Source organism: Oncorhynchus kisutch, linkage group LG20, assembly GCF_002021735.2.
Source record: "Oncorhynchus kisutch isolate 150728-3 linkage group LG20, Okis_V2, whole genome shotgun sequence".
Lineage (NCBI taxonomy): Eukaryota > Metazoa > Chordata > Actinopteri > Salmoniformes > Salmonidae > Oncorhynchus > Oncorhynchus kisutch.
This window is the reverse complement of record NC_034193.2, coordinates 47,678,539-47,694,772: the sequence shown is the minus strand read 5'-3', so window position 1 is coordinate 47,694,772 and position 16,234 is coordinate 47,678,539. Positions and strand designations below refer to the sequence as shown.

Here is a 16,234-nt window from a genome sequence, read left to right as displayed (position 1 = left end):
GGAAGAAAAGAAGAAGGGAGAGAGAGAGGGAGAGAGAGTGAGAGTGAGAGTGAGAGTGAGAGTGAGAGTGAGAGTGAGAGTGAGAGAGAGAGAGAGAGAGAGAGAGAGCGCGCGAGGGAGAGAGAGAGAGAGAGTGAGAGAGCCAATTTTAGTGTCTATAATCATTGTAAATTGTGTTGAAATATAAAGAGAAAGAGAGACCATTATATCTAAGAAAGAGACGAAGAGATAAAATGAGGGATAGTCAACTAATAAGAATACTGCAGTGTTGCAGTGTTGTCATTTGTTAGTGTTAGAATTATTTGACAGTTTATACAGCCGTTTCTGTCACAATGTATTGTTTTGCCAACCTTGGAATATTCCTTGAATTGAAAAGAGAGAGAAACAGAGAGGAACAGAGAGAGAATTAAAGGAAGAGAGACAAGCCAAGCACGAAAGAAAAAGCCGAAATTGGCTGATGTCACAAACTAGTACGAGATGTAGGATATTGCTAATTAGCTGGTACAGCAGCAGAGGAAAGTGTCATTTAGCTTGTTTAAAGATGTAGAAATTAATTTGAAAAAAAAACCTACAGATTTGGTTGAGTGCTTTAATATCAGCAGGGAGCAGAATCAGCTCATTTCACACGAGGAGGACAAAGTGCTTAATTAACCAGCCTTGGATGATACCAAGAAAGGAATTAGTGTTTGTGAGACCGTGTATGTGTGTGTCCGTGTGTGTGTGGAGCTCCCTCCTTCTGCATTCCCAGCAGTCCATAGTACAGTATCATCCCTCTACAGTGAGCCATTTATATCTGCCAACACATGTCCCCCTTCACACAGTAGGGTGGGTAGTAGTGGCGCACGGACGCACGCGCACACACACACACACACACACACAGGGAGAGAATGCCCTGCTTATAGTCTCCCCCCTCCCCACCCCACCCCTGCTGGGCAGCTGCCTGCCTGAAAATAAGGTCTCTAAATGTGTAACCCCCTCCACTCCCCATCAGCCCAGCATTGGGAGAATTAGCCCTGGGGTGTATTCAATAGGAGCCAAACATAACCAAAATGGGAGAAAATGGAACGAAATGGGGAGGCACCTACAGTACCTGAATTTGTCAAATAGAAACTCTCGTTTTCGTTGCGAAACGTTTTCCGTTTGCAACTGTTTCCTACGGTTACGACTAATGATTACACCCCTGGCGGCGCTGAAGAGACATCCCCATCACTCAGACAGAGAGAGAAGCAGGAGGGGGAGAGGGAGGGGGGAGAGGGGAAGGGAGGGACAAAGAAGAGGGACAGTCATTGCTCAGAGGGTGTAAGTGGATAAGGAAAATGAGTGACCAGACTGACTACCTTGTTGATGGAGAGAGAGAGAGAGAGAGATTGGGGAGATGGATAGCAAGGTAAGCGGGGGAGGGAAAGAGAAAGAAAATGACATTGTTGACCACCTCCTCAGAGGGCAGAAGATAAGGAGAGAGCCCATCACTCAAAGAGCGAGAGAACGAGACAGAGAGAAAGCGGGACTACCAGAAAAGGATAGCGAGTGACCACCTCTTTTGAGATAGAAGGAGACCCCATCATTCAGAGCGAGGGAGCGACAGAGAGAGAGAGAGAGAGAGAGACAGAGACAGAGACAGAGACAGAGACAGAGACAGAGACAGAGACAGAGACAGAGACAGAGACAGAGACAGAGACAGAGACAGAGACAGAGACAGAGACAGAGACAGAGACAGAGACAGAGACAGAGACAGAGAGAGAGAGAGAGAGAGAGAGAGGAGGATAAAAGCCAGCATCCACCAGTCCTCCCAGGAGAGGTCTAGTCTGCAGCCAGGCCCATTTTACCCACTGCTCCCTCTGAGGCCTGTCCCAGAAAGCCTTTTAGAGGCCAGGACCAGCTCTGGACATAGATAAACCTCTTACCCCTTAATTACTACTCTCACAAGGCCTGCCAGACAGCCTGCCTGAGTGTGTGTGTGTGTGTGTGTGTGTGTGTGTGTGTGTGTGTGTGTGTGTGTGTGTGTGTTTCTGCTAATAACAGCAGTGAAACCACAGAGAGCTAAAATCTCTTAGCCTGTCCCATCTGAAAGGGCTGAAAGGGACCCTGGCCAGAGTGGGATTATCTTCCATTTGAAAAAATTAAAATGTATTTTGTCCTAATATGGACACCGTACAAACGTTAATGCCTGGCAAGTCAATGTAGTGCATTTGAATGTGTGCCAGCAAACCAACTGCTGTCCATTTGTGAGCTATTCAGCATTTTGGTGTACATTCCTTTGTCCACTTAAATGTGATGAACGGTATGACATTTAACTGTGTTAACAACAGCCAGAGAACCTATGCTGTCAAATGCGGTGAGGAAAGTCTAATTGAGAACCGGTTGCGACCCGTCAGGCTGACCAAGCCGGCAAGATTATCAGACCTTCGTCTTTCTTGTTGTTCACTAAGAAGATTATGTCCAGATTGTACAGGGAAAAGGAGAGATTTCTGTTTCAGTGCTGGCTGCAATAAATGTTAGAGTCAAACCAGGATCCAACTCTTACCCAATACCAGATCATTCAATCAAACCTCACTAAATCATTTCAAAGAGGAACTGTAAGGGAACATTTCAGTGGCCTACTAAGAGGCAACAATTGACTTTCTATACTAATTTGACATTTGAGTAATTTAGCAAGAGCTCTTATCCTGAGTGACATACCGTAGTGAGTGCATACCTTTTCACACTCCACCCCCCCATGGGAATCGAACCGGCAACCCTGGGGTTGCAAGCGCCACACTCTACCAACTGAGCCACACTTGCTCCCTTCACATACTATACTGTGCGTGATTGACAGATGACATCATTAGGGTTATAGGTGCTCATTTAGTCTATCAAAAGACCAGAGGACAAAGACACCTTACAGTGTGTGATCCTCCTGTTTAGCAGTGCTGATTCAACGTAGATCAGCCTCCAACTAACTGCCATCCCTTTGATCAGTTCCCGCCTTTAAATCCAAGATGGCAGCTCAGTTTGCCTCAAAGTCATGTCAAGTGTCAATTAGCATTAGCGGCTAATGCACAGACGGCTCTGGAAACTGACGGTATTAATGTATCACGAGACTACGGGACTTTAATTGTTCTATTTGATCTTTGTTGGGAGTACAACATGGATGGAACAGTGGCTTGAAAAAGCGTGCACTCGTCTCAGTGACTGCTAATCGACCGTTAAACTAACAGCCCGCCCAAAAAGCACGCAGTGCAGTTAGCACTGTTAGCGCCCGAGGCTAGCAGAGAGAGAGATGACTACCGCTAGCTTTTTATTCAATCTGATGCTTCCCACTTCCTCTATCCTCCCCTACTGTAGTGTCCAATAGGCCCTTAGTGGATGCCGCAGACCGGCTAATGTAAAGGAAGATTCCATTTAATAAAACTTTTAATTTCCCAAACAGTCGAACGCAGAGAGGCTCCTGGTCAATGAAGTATTTCCTAATGAGGCGAGGAGACAAAAGCACATGGCAACATACTTAAGCCAAATGATTGGGGAAGGAAAGGGATTCTCCCTTGGCGGTGGGAGTATGTGTGCTGCTCAGGCATACTAACTTCTAACATCCCCAAAGCCAGCCCTGATTCCAATGCTGGATGAACTCTCACTCTCTAGACCAGGGATGGGCAACTGGGGCCCGCGGACCAAAAATAAAGACATGTACAGTACCAGTCAGACGTTTGGACACACCAACTCATTCACGTTTTTTTTTAACTATTTTCTACATTGTAGAATAGTGAAGACATCACAACTATGAAATAACACATATGGAATCACGTAGTAACCAGAAATATAATATTTGAGATTCTTCAAAGTAGCCTTTTTTATTTATTTATTTATTTCACCTTTATTTAACCAGGTAGGCCAGTTGAGAACAAGTTCTCATTTACAACTGTGACCTGGCCAAGATAAAGCAAAGCAGTTCGACACATACAACGACACAGAGTTACACATGGAGTAAAACAAACATACAGTCAATAAAAAAGTCTATACACGATGTGAGCATATGAGGTGAGATAAGGGAGGTAAAGGCAAAAAAAAGGCCATGGTGGCAAAGTAAATACAATATAGCAAGTAAAACACTGGAATGGTAGATTTGCAGTGGAAGAATGTGCAAAGTAGAAATAAAAATAATGGGGTGCAAAGGAGGAAAATAAATAAATAAATACCGTAGGGGAAGAGGTAGTTGTTTGGGCTAAATTATAGATGGGCTATGTACAGGTGCAGTAATCTCTGAGCTGCTCTGACAGCTGGTGCTAAAAGCTAGTGAGGGAGATAAGTGTTTCCAGTTTCAGAGATTTTTGTAGTTCGTTCCAGTCATTGGCAGCAGAGAACTGGAAGGAGAGGCAGCCAAAGTAGGAATTGGTTTTGGGGGTGACCAGAGATATATACCTGCTGGAGCGCGAGCTACAGGTGAGTGCTGCTGTGGTGACCAGCGAGCTGAGATAAGGGGGGATTTTACATAGCAGGGTCTTGTAGATGACCTGGAGCCAGTGGGTTTGGCGACGAGTATGAAGCGAGGGCCAGCCAGTGAAGGAGTGAAGGATGCTTTGTTGCGAAATAGGAAGTCAATTCTAGATTTAACTTTGGATTGGAGATGTTTTATGTGAGTCTGGAAGGAGAGTTTACAGTCTAACCAGACACCTAAGTATTTGTAGTTGTCCACATATTCTAAGTCAGAACCGTCCATAGTGATGCTGGATGGGTAGGCAGGTGCAGGCAGCGATCGGTTGAAGAGCATGCATTAGGTTTACTTGTATTTAAGAGCAGTTGAAGGCCACGGAAAGAGAGTTGTTTGGCATTGAAGCTCGTCTGGAGGGTTGTTAACACAGTGTCCAAAGAAGGGCCAGAAGTATACAGAATGGTGTCGTCTGCGTAGAAGTGGATCAGAACCTCACCAGCAGCAAGAATGAAATCATTGATGTATACAGAGAAGAGAGTCGGCCCAAGAATTGAACCCTGTGGCACCCCCCATAGAGACTGCCAGAGGTCCGGACAACAGGCCCTCCGATTTGACACACTGAACTCTATCAGAGAAGTAGTTGGTGAACCAGGCGAGGCAATCATTTGAGAAACCAAGGCTATCGAGTCTGCCGATGAGGATGTGGTGATTGACAGAGTCGAAAGCCTTGGCCAGGTCAATGAATACAGCTGCACACTATTGTTCTTATCAATGGCGGTTAAGATATCGTTTAGGACCTTGAGTGTGGCTGAGGTGCACCCATGACCAGCTCTGAAACCAGATTGCATAGCGGAGAAGATGCGGTGGGATTCGAAATGGTCGGTAATCTGTTTGTTGACTTGGCTTTCAAAGACCTTAGAAAGGCAGGGTAGGATAGATATAGGTCTGTAGCAGTTTGGGTCAATGACAGCTTTGTACACTCTTGGCATTCTCTCAACTAGTTTCACCTGGAATGCATTTCAATTAATAGGTGTGCCTTGTTAAAAGCTAATTTGTGGAATTTCTTTCCTTCTTAATGCGTTTGAGCCAATCAGTTGTGTTGTGACAAGGTAGGATGGGTATACAGAAGATAGACCTATCCATATTATGTCAAGAACAGTTCAAATAAGCAAAGAGAAACGACACTCCTACCCATCTCTCCGATTTGGTCCTGCCGTACATACCTACACGTACGCTACGGTTACAAGACGTATTGTCCCTAGAATTTCTAAGCAAACAGCTGGATGCAGGGCTTTCTCCTACAGATATACATTTTTATGGAATGATCTGCCTATCCATGCGAGAGACGCAGACTCGGTCTCGACCTTTAAGTCTTTACTGAAGACTCATCTCTTCAGTAGGTCCTATGATTGAGTGAAGTCTGGCCCAGGGGTGCGAAGGTGAACGGCAAGGCACTGGAGCGACAAACTGCCCTTGCTGTCTCTGCCTGGCCGGCTCCCCTCTCTCCACTGGGATTCTCTGCCTTTGACCCTATTCCATGCCGTCCCTAGGATGGGTGTGTCACTTGAGTGGGTTGAGTCACAGACGTGCTCTTCCTGTCTGGTTTTGCGCCCCCTCTGGCTTGTGCGGTGGAGGAGATCTACGTGGGGTATACTCAGCCTTGTCTCAGGGTAGTAAGTTTGTGGTCTGTTGATATCCCTCTAGTGGTGTGGGGGCTGTGCTTTGGCAAAGTGGGTGGGGTTATATCCTGCCTGGTTGGCCCTGTCCGGGGGTATCGTCAGACAGGGCCACGTGTCCCCAGACACACCCCTGTCTCAGTCTCCAGTATCTATGCTGCAATAGTCTATGTGCCGGGGTCAGTTTATAATATCTGGTATAATTCTCCTGTCTTATCGCGTGTCCTATATGAATGTCAGTATGCTCCCTCTAATTCTCTCTCTCCTTCTGTCTCCCCTCCCGGAGGACCTGGGCTCTTGGCCCATGCCTCAGGACTACCTGCCCTGATGACTCCTGGCTCTCCCCAGTCCACCTGGTCGTGCTGCTGCTCCAGTTTCAATATTTCTGCTTGCGGCTAGGGAAACCTGACCTGTTCACCAGACGTGCTACCTAGTCCCGGCCCTACTGTTTTCGACTCGCTCTCTCTCTCTCTCTACCGCACCTGCTGTCTCGACCTCTGAATGCTCGGCTATGAAAAGCCAACTGACATTTACTCCTGGGGTGCTGACCTGTTGCACCCTCTACAATCACTGTGATTATTATTTGACCCTGCCGGTCATTAATGACTGTTTGAGCAATCTGGCCTTAAATGGCCATGTACTCTCCACCGGCACAGCCAGAAGAGGACTGGCCAACCCTCAGAGCCTGGTTCCTCTCTAGGTTTCTTCCCAGGTTCTGGCCTTTCTAGGGAGTTTTTCCTAGCCACCGTGCTTCTACATCTGCATTGCTTGCTGTTTGGGGTTTCAGGCTGGGTTTCTGTACAGCACTTAGTGACATCAACTAATGTATGAAGGGCTTTATAAATAAATTTGATTGATTGATTACACCCACTACCCCAGAAGGTGCAATTTAGAAACATGGTTGTGAATCAGCAGTCACTCAATTAGCCCACGTCAGCAAAACATTTTTTAAGATTGATAAATTAACGGTCAGCTATCTTCATTTGTGGTAAATATGATCTAATTACTGACTGGGGCGGGGCCCACTGATTATCAGTTATCATATTGAAAACTGCAAACATTTGCCTCCACCCTATTGACAAAATGTGTAGAATTTCAGGAACTGAGTTATAAAATTGCAAAATTTTCCCACCTCCCCATGGGAAAAAAAGTGTAACATTCAAGCATACTGGCTTTACAACAGCATATGGGAATGAATGTTAAAACGTAGTTTATTTCTCTTTGCTGTAACTAACTTTTTTCTAGCGAGGGGGGGGGGGGGGGGGTGGCTGCGGCCAACCATGTATTTACTGTAGTGTTCTGTTGTCCTGCCCTGCTCTAGGCTCCCTCAAATCAAATCACCAGGCTCTTTGAGAATGACATCATGGCATCATCAAATGTAGCCGAGAGTGGCGTGTGGCTTTCTTTCATTACTGCAGAGCTCTGTCCTAAATTGGATTAGGGTTGGGGATAGACGTTTGGCATGCCGAGGAATAGCTGAGGAACCCACGGACACGGGAGAGGCACGGAGGAATGGAGTTTGGGAGGAGGGCATGATGATAACACGACTCAGGGGATAACGGGATTTAGGAGAAGAGACGGAAGGATGTGAAAGGAGAGGGTGGGATAGAAGGAGAGGAGTTGAGACAATGTCAGATTAGGAATGCTGAAAGAGGGGAGCAGCCCACCTATTAATTCTCTCTCTCTCTCTCTCTCTCTCTCTCTCAGCAGAATGAAAAGGCATGTACTGTAGCTTCCAGTCAAGTTCAGTGACGGTATACAGTATGTCTACTGCATACCATATCTCCTGATTTGAGTCACTCTGTGAGTCAACAGTCTCCACTGAATGCAGAATATGGTGCATGATCTGATCTTACACTAGCTCTGGCCCAGGGCGTTCGCACGTTCCTCTACTTAGGGTAAAACATGTGTTAGTAGAGGGACTTGCTAGTGCCGTGGACAAGAGCTAGTCGTACTGTATAACAAATACAGCAATCATCATGAAGATTGTATCATGAGATTCGATAACGGTTATTTTTTTCTGCCGAGCTGAATGTTGACATTCATGAACACAGTTTCAAGATGTTAGGCTTTGGCCCAGTTCTTCATGAAAGGAGGTCTCTGTCGACCAGTTCTAAACGGCAGTGCATGTTTACCTTGTGCCCCTATTGAGACGGAGAGAGGGAGGAGAATATGAGCGGGAAGATAAAAGAGTGAAGGATGCTGTGCCTATACTGAAAAAGTGGAGTGTGTGTTTGTGTATGTTTGTGTGTGTAAGTTTGTGTATGTGTGAGTGTATGCGTGTAACTGCACCAGCTGCTGCCCACTCATCATGGTGCACCTGCTCTTTAAGCTAGCGACAAACCCCTTTGTCCCAATTGGTCCTTGTCAGATAGGCTGCCCACAGATGTGCGTTCTCATTGGCCAATTGGCCGAGGGCACAGATTTGCAATTGCAGCTCTCTGAAAGAAGCTTCAAACAAAGTGGGCACTCTGGCCTCTCACTGACACACATACACACACACACACACACACACACACACACACACACACACACACACACACACACACACACACACACACACACACACACACACACACACACACACACACACACACACACACACACACACACACACACACACACACACACCATCCCAATCTAACCATGTTAAGGAAACTAACTGTAATGGGGACACAAAGCGAGGCAGCTGTAGTCAATACACTAGGAGAGGGGGGAAAAAGTATTTAAAATCCAAACACATTCAATTGAGAACCAAATGCAGCACCTGTTGGGCAAAACCAACAAGTATACAAAATGGAGGAGGGGGGGGGGGGGGGGGGGGGGGGTGTTTGGGCTCTTTCTCTGAGCGTTTGATTGGGATTGCCAGTGAAGCTAGCAGGCTACTAATGCTGTGTATGTGAGGGGAAGAGGAGGGAGGAGAGGGAGAAGAAGGAGAGGGATAGGCTGGCTGGCATAGAGGCTTTGCTAGCTTTCCACATGAAAAAATACTATAGTATTTACTGTAGTACACAGTAGTACTTACAGTTAACTATAGTATATATACTGTAGTAAAATAACTGTAGTATATACTATAGTAATTAATGTAGTGTTTTGACAGATTGTAGTATACTGTAGTATTTATTGTTGTTCTTTTGTGGACTGTAGTATACTATAGTATTTACTGTAGTGTTTTTGGGGATATTACTGTAGTTTTTACAATAGTGATCTTGTTTTATTATCTTTGACATATAAGTGGCGGCTTTCTCCTTAAGGAAACCTACTAGAGAAATACTATAACAGGATATTTTCTATAACCTGTAGGGAACACAATATATGGTCTTTATGTGGCATGTAGGTCTCTTACTTATGAGTGGTATATATTGCAATATGTGGGAGGGGAATGGGCAGGGTATATGCACATTAACTACTGTAGTATTTAGTATAGTTTAAAAAGTGTAGTGTTTTTGGAGACTGTAGTGTTTTTGTGGACATTTCTGTAGTATTTGCTGCAGTGTTTTTCTTGCAGATAATACTGTTGTATCTACTATAGTATTCTACAACATTCTATGGTAAGTACGACACATGATAGAGGGTTTCCACAGTGTGTAGTATTTTTTATGTGGGTTTAGCAGAGTGAACGTGCCAGGGCCCGTCCCTGTGAGAGGGGGGATTTGCACAGTTATACATCTGGTCTCTCTCTCTCTCTCTCTCTCTCTCTCTGAGCTTGGCTTTATTTACAAACTCTCAGGGATTCATAAGATGTGAGAGACTGATGGGAGTGGAGGATTGGGACGGGGCTGAAAGGAGGAGAGGAGAAGTGGAGTATGGAGGAAGGAGAGAAGCTCACAGCTGTGTTCTTTTAGAAGTAGAGCTGCACAGCTGAGACGGGCGGGGATGGATGGGGAGGAGAGTGCTCATGTTTGAGATGGTTCCCAGGAGAGACTAAGTGATGGAGAGATAAAGAGGGATGGAGAGAGGTGGAGAGAGAGAGTTGGAGAAAGAGAGAGGTGGGTGAGAGAGGTAAAGAAGTGTGTGTGTGAGAGGGATAGAAAGAGAGAGAGTGATTGAGTGAGAGAGAGAAAGAGAGAGGGGTACAGTGAGTGAGTGGATAGAAAGAGAGAGAAAAGAGATGAAGTGGAGAGAGAGAGAGAGAGAGAGCGAGAGGGGCAGCCAGGGAGGGTTCGAGGGATGGTGCCGTATACCCTGATACTCCCTGGCTTTGGGCCAGTTGCTCCCTCTCCTCGCCGGCAGGTCGATTTCGAACCCCCAGGCTGGAAAGATCAACAGCCTTTTGGGAGGCGACACACGCCACATGGCTCCAAAACAAAAGCCCAGGCACAAATGCTCTCCATAAGTCACAAAAGCCCCAGTCCCTAAGGTCATCAGCAAAATTCAGCATGTGCAACATCTCTCAACCAATCAGTGGTCAGGGCCTAAGCATTAATAGATTAATAAATCCATCATAAGGTTCTTATATTAAAGCCTCTCTCAGTCAGTTTTCCTCCTGCTCGACTGCTCCAACCAGACCGTGGCAGGTCTGGGTTCAAGTACTATTTACAATTTTTCAAATAATTTTGAGTGTTCGCTCTCAACTGCCTAGAATGCAAGATGGGCAGGGTTTGCAGTATTGGGGCTATTGGGTTCCATTAAGCCAGTCAAACTCAATTAAGAACAGATAAAGCATTTGAAGTTACTTCGAGTAGTATTTGAACCCAGGTCTGGATTGTGGTGGGTACAGAGCTGTTATTTGGCTAATCAATTATCAGGTCAAAAGGAGGGAATTAATTCCAGCCAATGTAAGGGACTGCCTTTGACATGGATTGAATGTATTGTCTTGCAATCTTCTATGCATCACCTATATGTTTAGACAGGTGTCACGTTCGTCATAACGAGGAGACCAAGGCGCAGTGTGATAAGAATATATTTGTTTTTATTTACACGAAGAACACTAAACGAACTAACCAACCGTGGCGCTATACAACACGAGTGCTGACAGGCAACTACACATAGACAATAACCCACAAAACCAAAAATGGAAAATGGCAACCTAAATAGGATCCCCAATCAGAGACAACGATAAACAGCTGTCTCTGATTGGGAACCAATTCAGGCCACCATTGACCTACAAATATACCTAGACAATACCAAAACCCCATAGAAGTACAAAAACACTAGACAAGACAAAAACACACATACCACCCTCGTCACACCCTGACCCAACCAAAATAATAAAGAAAACGAAGCTAACTAAGGTCAGGGCGTGACAACAGGGCTATATAAATTGTGTTGTTTCCCACACTTCCCCACTGTACGGTGTCCATTTTAGGACGTGAAAGACATGAAGTACAACGTCAGGAAGGACAACATACATCTTGGCATTACACCTCTGGTGTCTTCCCACTGGGCACAGACGACCAGTTCAACGTCTAGTTTGGATTTACATTTGGTTGAGATGTCAACTGATGTGAATTAAATCCGGAAACAACTAAACATTTCACTGTGTTATTGGATTTAGGCTCAAAGTTTGGTGAAAAAAAGGACAACATTCCTTTACGTTGATGACTTTTTCCCAAATCCAATCAGTTTTCCACGTTGATTCAACGTCATCACACTGAATTATTTTGTTAAAATGACGTGGAAACAAAATTGATTCAACCAGGTCTTGCCCAGTGGGTTTAATCGACTTCAAAATGTCCTACAAAATAGGAAATTAGTATTAAACTCAGTCAACATAATCTCAAATTGGTTTCACTGCCAAACCATACAGAATATTTTTTCTCTGTCGATCCAAACCACTGACCAAACAATGACCTTGACTTCTACAGTACATTTGACATTTATGTCCATAAACACAGCCAGACAATTCATTTGTATTTTGAATGCGGAGACCGTTGTGACATTCAAACTGCTCTTTCTACAATACATTTCCAGTTTGAACACTTAAAACCACAAAGTTACAACATCATTTATCCTAGCGCGTATTATCCTTGGATCACCTGATTTGACCAGGGGACTTATAAGTGCACCTACAGTATTAGCTAGGAATTAGACCGTTCGGCCAAGTCAAACCTCAATGCCAGTCAAAACACGAAAATAATCAAATAACCATTTCACAGACAGGAGTGTGTTTTCCCCTCAGTGGACCGTAACCAGTAACCTCTGTGGTCTGCGTCTATGGTTTTGGGTAACGTTTGGATAACGTCCCTCAATAACTTCCAGTGTTCCAAATGACTTCATGTTACCGCAGACATAAGATTGGACCAAGAACATAGTGGACGATTGGTCCAAAACGTGGCAAGGAACCAAGGGTCCAATAATCTCGACTTCAGTATCCATCTTCTATGTGCAATACGTTGATAATAATAATAATAGGAGATGTTTTCCATATGGGGACATATTGCAGATATTCCTTGAGAAAGTCCTTACTCCAGTGACACGTGTCATCTATATGTTTGCGTTTCAACCTTGGCCGACCTCTCAGCAGTTGTAAATCTTTTCTTGTTGCCATTAGAATCGTCATTAGTTTATATACAGATGTGGGATCTGAATTTGATCACCCTGCTGCAGGAGAACGTTCCTGAAATGTAAAACCTGTAGTGTATTTGAGGTTTAAAAAGGCTTCGGAAGTTTGTAATTTCCACTTACAAATTTCAGACCTATAATGTCCATTCATTATAATCTGCATAATAGTTCACATTTCCTGTTGCTGCAGGGTTATTTAGCAAATTGTCTCAAATGAACTACCATCTCTCGGTAGTTACTCTCTCAGTATCCTTAGGGTAAAAGTAAGTGAGAAAACATTGTGAGTTTGCGGTGAGAGTAAAGCAAAATAGTGAATTAGCTTGCTTTGATGAATGTTCTTCTATGCTAATGCCTCTCTTCTCACACCCATTTATTCTCTCTCTCTCTACCGCTCCTTCTTTCCTTCTCTCTATCTCTCTCACTTTCTTCCTCACTCCCACTTTTTCACTCATCCCATCATTCTCTGTCCCTTCCTCTCTCTCTCTCTGTCTCTCCCTCCCTCCCTCCCTCTCTCTCTCTGTCTCTCCCTCCCTCCCTCCCTCCCTCTCTCTGTCTCTCCCTCCCTCTCTCCCTCCCTCTCTCCGTCTCTCCCTCCCTCCCTCCGTCTCTCCCTCCCTCCCTCCGTCTCTCCCTCCCTCCCTCCGTCTCTCCCTCCCTCCCTCCGTCTCTCCGTCTCTCCCTCCCTCCGTCTCTCCCTCTCTCCCTCCGTCTCTCCCTCCGTCTCTCCCTCCGTCTCTCCCTCCGTCTCTCCCTCCGTCTCTCCCTCCGTCTCTCCGTCTCTCCCTCCCTCCCTCCCTCCGTCTCTCCGTCTCTCCCTCCCTCCCTCCGTCTCTCCCTCCCTCCCTCCGTCTCTCCCTCCCTCCCTCCGTCTCTCCCTCCCTCCGTCTCTCCCTCCCTCCCTCCCTCCGTCTCTCCGTCTCTCCCTCCCTCCGTCTCTCCCTCCCTCCCTCCCTCCGTCTCTCCCTCCCTCCCTCTCTCCCTCTCTCCCTCCCTCCCTCCCTCCCTCCCTCCCTCCCTCTCTCCCTCCCTCCCTCCCTCCGTCTCTCCCTCCCTCCCTCCGTCTCTCCCTCCCTCCCTCCGTCTCTCCCTCCCTCCCTCCGTCTCTCCCTCCGTCTCTCCCTCCCTCCCTCCGTCTCTCCCTCCCTCCCTCCGTCTCTCCCTCCGTCTCTCCCTCCCTCCCTCTCTCCCTCTCTCCCTCCCTCCCTCTCTCCCTCTCTCCCTCCCTCTCTCTCTCCCCCTCTCTCCCTCTCTCCCTCCCTCCCTCCCTCCCTCCCTCCCAATAATCATTAGTTTGTGCCACTACACAGCTGCACCACGACATATCACATATCTTGGAACGAGCCAGCAAAACCCAGCCCAAGCAGACTGGTTCCATCCAGATCTCATATGTCATTAATCCTTACGTTAATAGAGTAATTCTCTACAGCTGGTCACAAAGGTTTAAACTGTGTTAACTCCAAACAGGGACGCAGTCAACTACACTGCAAGAGCCTCTATGCTTGTCTGCGATGTCTGAAATGATCTGTACTGTATATAAAAGTTCTGTCTTATTGGATTTATCGATAAGGACAGGTCTACAGTTGAAGTCGGTAGTTTACAAACACTTAGGTTGGAGTCAATAAAACTTGTTTTTCAACCACTCCACAAATTACTTGCTAACAAACTATAGTTTTGGTAAGTTGGTTAGGGCTTCTACTTTGTTCATGACACAAGTCATTTTTCCAACAATTGTTAACAGACAGATTTTTTCACTTATAATTCACTGTATCCCAATTCCAGTGGGTCAGAAGTTTACATGCACTAAGTTGACTTTGCCTTTAAACAGCTTGGGAAATTCCAGAAAATGATGTCATGGCTTTAGAAGCTTCTGATAGGCTAATTGACATAAATTGAGTCAATTGGAGGTGTACCTGTGGATGTATTTCAAGGCCTACCTTCAAACTCAGTGCCTCTTTGCTTGACATCATGGGGAAATCAAAAGAAATCAGCCAAGACCTCAGAAAAAAATGTGTAGACCTCCACAAGCATTTCGCTACACCCGCAATAACATCTGCTAAACACATGTATGTGACCAATCAAATTTGATTTGATACCTCAGCACAACAAATCATACGCGAAAGGTGCTGTATAACCATGAAGAGACGTCAGGTTTCTAACCTGCTGCCAACCAGACAACATAGAAATATGAAAGATTTTAATATGTTTCCGTATCAGACCTGGCATATTTTCATTCTTCACATCTCTCCTAACACACACACACACACACACACACACACACACACACACACACACACACACACACACACACACACACTCTACAAGGTTCGGACAACCTTCTAGACATTGCGACACCTTGTCAGAGATAAGCGACATTTCTCTGACACATTCGCAAAAGACATAAACAAAAGCACCCATTTTTTCTCACAACCTCATCCATCAAGCTTTCACAGCTTGTGTTCCCCCGTGTCAAAACATTGGGCTCTTTTTTTCACTGTTGCCCCTGCCGACATCTATAGAAAAGAGCACATTCCGCAATCACTGGTGTTTTGCCCTACAGTATAAACAATACATTGAGCCAAAATGGGAGAAAGTACAAATCTACTTGTATTGAAAACTTTTTAAACAGGTCAAGGAGCAGCTCGGCTTTTGAATGTCCTGGAGTATTCTCTGAAAACACACACACGCTTTGAAAATGTTTTCAGGGAAAGTAACAGAATGTTCCCTTGCTTTGAAATGTATATTTACCTTCTGATTTTCTATCAGAGAGAGAGAGATGGAGAGATGGAGAGATGGAGAGAGAGCGAGAGAGAGAGAGAGAGAGAGAGAAGGTTAGGCTGACCTGTCAATCGTTGAGATCATTGACAACTGTGTTAATTTGAGATATTCCATAATTCATGTAGTATATTTATGTTGTGTTACATTGAGGAATTCTATAGTTCATACAGTGTGTTTATACTATGTTACATTGAGGAATTCTATAGTTCAGACAGTGTTTATGTTGACGCATAGTGAAAGACAGTACTTAGAGCACTTCAAGTGTACTGGAGTGTATTAAAACCTCTAGTGACTCCCCATCCAGGGTGCGGGAGCGTAATCATCGACTGACTAATTAGCATAACGCAACGGACATAAGTATTCCTAGAAAATATTCCTATTCATGAAAATCACAAGGGAAATATATTGAGACACAGCTTAGCCTTTTGTTAATCACCCTGCCATCTCAGATTTTCAGCTAGCAGCAGGTAACTTGGTCACGGAAATCAGAAAAGCAATCCAATTAAATCGTTTACCTTTGATGAGCTTTGGATGTTTTCACTCACGAGACTCCCAGTTAGATAGCCAATGTTCTTTTTTTACCAAAATATTATTTTTGTAGGCGAAATAGCTAGGTTTGTTCTTCAGGTTTGGCTGAGAAATCGCCCGAAATTGCAGTCACGAAAACACCGAAAAATATTCCAAATTAGCTCCATAATATCGACAGAAACATAGCAAACATTGTTTATAATCAATCCTCAAGGTGTTTTTCAAACATCTATTCAATAATATATCCACCAGGACAATTGGTTTTTCAGTAGGACCGATTGGAATAATGGCTACCTCTGTATTTTACGCGAGAGTCACCCTGGGAGCCATCAGGTGACCAGTTGCG

The 16,234-nt window shown here is 45.1% G+C and overlaps 1 protein-coding gene across 1 annotated transcript in view; it reads right to left on the bottom strand.

Annotated features, from left to right (window-relative positions):
• The window catches only part of LOC109877965 (E3 ubiquitin-protein ligase NEURL1), a 60,997-nt gene that overhangs the window by 18,326 nt on the left and 26,437 nt on the right, over window positions 1-16,234 (bottom strand). The gene's annotated exons all lie outside the window — the stretch shown is intronic.